A 3868-nucleotide genomic window follows, 5' to 3' on the forward strand; every position below is an offset into this window, starting at 1 on the left:
AACGAAAGAGAGGAAGGCCTTTGACGAGATGGAATGACACGGTGGCTGAGACAATGGGCACAAGTATAGCAAGGATCACGGAGCTGGCGCAGGATCAGGTGGTGTTTCTTTCTGTTGTGCATTGGGTCGCTATGAATTGGAAACGACTCAACAGCACCTAACAACAGTTTATTTTGTCTTCTCCAGCAACATTTTGAATCTTCCATTCAGCTCTTTTATTTCAACATGTCTTCCATTGGCTTTAGTTACTCTGAGTTTAACAGCAAATTTAAGAGTCTTTTCTGACATCCATTTTCGACTTTTCCTTTTTTCTGTCTTTTAAAGACCTTTCATTTTCTTCATATATGATGTCTTCCTACAACTCTTCTGGTCTTGGGTCATTAATGCACTAATTATGTTCTTGAAATTGTCTCTAAATTCAGGTGATATATATTCAATGTTGTGCTTTGGCCCTTGTAGACTTACTCTTATTTTTTTTCATCCTCAACTTGACTTGCACACAAGCAATTAATAGTCTGATCCTGAATTGGCCCCTGGCTTTGTTTTGACTGATGATATTATGCTTCTCTATTATTTCTTTCCACAAATATAGTTGATTTGATTCTTTCATAATCAATTTTTTCAAAGCAATGTATGTAGTCAATTATGCCACTGAATAAAAGGCTTTCAATGTGAATAATGCAGAATTGTTTTATGTATTGTCATTGTGAATAATGCAGAATTGTTTTATTTATTCTCCAAGGTCTTTTCTATCACTGCAGCCATACTTTTTAAGTACTGGCCCTTATTTTTTTTGTTTCCAACATTTGCCTTCCAATCACCAGTCATCAATGTATCTTTTAAAATAATAATAATCAAAATAATTTATTTTAGGAGTTCAGATAAGGTGATGGTGTATGCAGACAAATTATATAGACCTTCGGCAACAAAGCAAAGAGAAACCAATTGAAATTGATACAGAAGATATTCCTGTAACCCTGAGCTTTTAAAGGAAGGATATAGAAACATATTAAATACCAACTAGTAGAAGAACCTCAGAAGGAACAGTGGAAAATCTACTTCTGTACAGATACTGTGGTAGTTAAGTTTGTGTGTCCACTTGGCTGGGCCTGGTTGAGTGACTGGTCAGCAGGATGTAGTATTCCCCATGATGAGACTGTCAATCAACTCCATGATGGGATCTACCACAAGCAGCTGAGTAGCTGCCTTAGGGATGTGGTCTGCTTCCTGTATATAATGAGAAGCCTTGGGTAATGATCTCTAGCTTATGGCACACTTGCTCCACAATTTCAGATATGGTAAAACATAAAATCAAGGTGAAAAAAAATCAATATATAACTAACAATTAAAGGCAACAGCTTCAAAATCTCTAGGAAACAACAGACAAACTCAAATAGAACAAAACAAAACAAATGGACAGGACAATAGAAATAAAAGCCCAGGCTAAAGAATTATCTATCATGGAAGAAGAAGAGGCAACAGAACTATCTGAGAAGGAATTCAGAAGGTATATATTGGACCCTCCAAGAGCTCAAGGGAACTATAAACAGAAACAACGAGAAGACAAAAATTACCCTGGAAAATTCCAGGAAAATCATTCAAAGACAAAATAAAAAGATAAATACACAATTAGAACTCAAACAAAAACAGTAATTAGAAATTCAAAAGATGAACACTAAAATTACAGAGATAAATAAGACAGTGGAAGGACAAAAGAGTAGACTAGAACCAGCTGAACAATGCAGTTCCCAAATAAAAGACAAATCCCTTGATGCTAGCCTGTATGATGGAAAATCAAAACAAAGATTTAGACAAATGAAGAGAACCTAAGAGGTATATGGGATGACATAAAAAGAAAAAAGCATACACCTGAATGGGATACTAGAACAAGAAGTGGGGGGGGGGTGAGAAAATTGTGGAAGACTTGGTAACAGAAAATTTCCCCTATATCATGAAGAAAGAAAACACATCTGTCCAAACAGCTCAGCAAACCCCACACAGGATAGGTCCCAAGAGAAAATCACCAAGGCATATCATAATCAAACTCTCCAAAACCAAAGACAAAGAAAGAATTTTGGGAGCATCTTGGGAAAAATGAAATGTCACCTACAGTGGACAACCAATAAGACTAATCTCTGATTTCTCAGCGGAAACCATACAGCAAGAAGACAATGGTCTGGTATATATAAAACTGTGAAGGAAAAGAACTGCCAACCAAAAATTCTATACCCAGCCAAATTGTCCCCCACATATGAGGGTGAAATCAAGACATTGTAAGACAAACAGAAATTAAGGCAATTTGTTAAAACCCGACCAACCCTACAAGAAATACTAAAGACAGTCCTTCCAATAGAAGTCATAATGGAGAGAAACAAATTAAAATCAAGACACTTGACACCACCACTTAGAAACCATGCCAGAAATGGATGCTCAAAATAAGCTCATAAAATAATGTACACAAAGAAATAAGGGAGTCAATCTGCAGATGACATCAGCGACAAAACAAATAGAGGGAATAAAAGTTTTAATTACAAAACGTCCAAATGGAGAGGAAGACAGGAAAATGTCTTTATAGAGCTGACTGTTCCAAACTAAGGGAGACAAAAATATACTTCAGGGTAACAACACAGAAAATTAACAATCCTCCTAAGCAAATTCAGAAAGAAGAAAAACACATGAGCTTTGTAAGCACAAAACCAACAATAATCAAGAAAGGAGAAGGAACACCTGATAACAAAATGAGCTCAGCACAGAAAAATATTTGGAACAAGGAAATCACCAACAGCACAACAAAAAACACAATAGAATGACAGCAAAAAAAATTGATACCTATCACTAATTACACTTAATGTGAATGGACTAAACGCATCAGTCAAGAGAACGAGAATGGCAGATTGGATAAGAAAAGAAGACCCACCAATATGCTGCTTACAAGAGACCCAGCATAGACACAAATATAAATCTACATATTCAATTCAATCCTGATCCAGAATCTATCAACATTTTTTTTAAAACATGGAAAAACCAATCACTAATTTCACATGGAAAGGAAAAAGACCTTGGATAAGCAAAGCGCTGCTGAAGAAGAAAAACAATGTAGAAGGTCTCAGATTTCCAGATCTCAAAACCTACTGTACACATACAGTAATTAAAACAGCCTAGTATTGGTATAATGATAGACAGATAGACAAATGGAAAAGAATCAGAAACAGACCCATTCATCTATGGATAGCTGATCTTTGACAAAGAACCAAAACCCATTATATGGGGGAGAGATAACAAATGATGCTGGCCAAATTGGTTATCTACTTTCAGAAAAATGAAACAAGACCCTTACCTCACTCCATACACAAAAACTAACTCAGGTTGGAACAAAGACTTACATGTAAAATCCAAAACTATAACGCTCATCAAAGATAAAATAGGGGCAATCTAGGGGCCTTTATCTATGGCATAAATAGACTATCAAGCATAACCCAAAATGGACAGGTGGTGGAAGAGAAGCTAGATGACTGAGACCTTTTGAAAATTAAATTCTTATGCACACCAAAAGGCTTTCCAAAAGGGTAAAAAGAGAACCTTCAGATTGAGAAATACATATCTGTCTATGACATATATGACAAGGGATTTACCACTAAAATTTATAGAAAACTTCAACACCTCAACACCAAAAAAATGAACAACTCAATTCAAAAAAGGGCAAGGGACAAGGACAGACATTTCACTAAAGAAGATATACTGGTGGCCAACAAACAAATGAGGAAATGTTCACACCCATTAGCCATTGCTGTTGTTGTTATGTGCCATCAAGTTGGACCTGACTCATAGCGACCCCTCCTTGGGTTTCTGAGGCAGTATCACTATGGAA

This window comes from Orycteropus afer, unplaced genomic scaffold (assembly GCF_000298275.1).
Source record: "Orycteropus afer afer isolate SDZICR_OR568_19922 unplaced genomic scaffold, OryAfe1.0 scaffold00511, whole genome shotgun sequence".
Classification (NCBI taxonomy): domain Eukaryota; kingdom Metazoa; phylum Chordata; class Mammalia; order Tubulidentata; family Orycteropodidae; genus Orycteropus; species Orycteropus afer.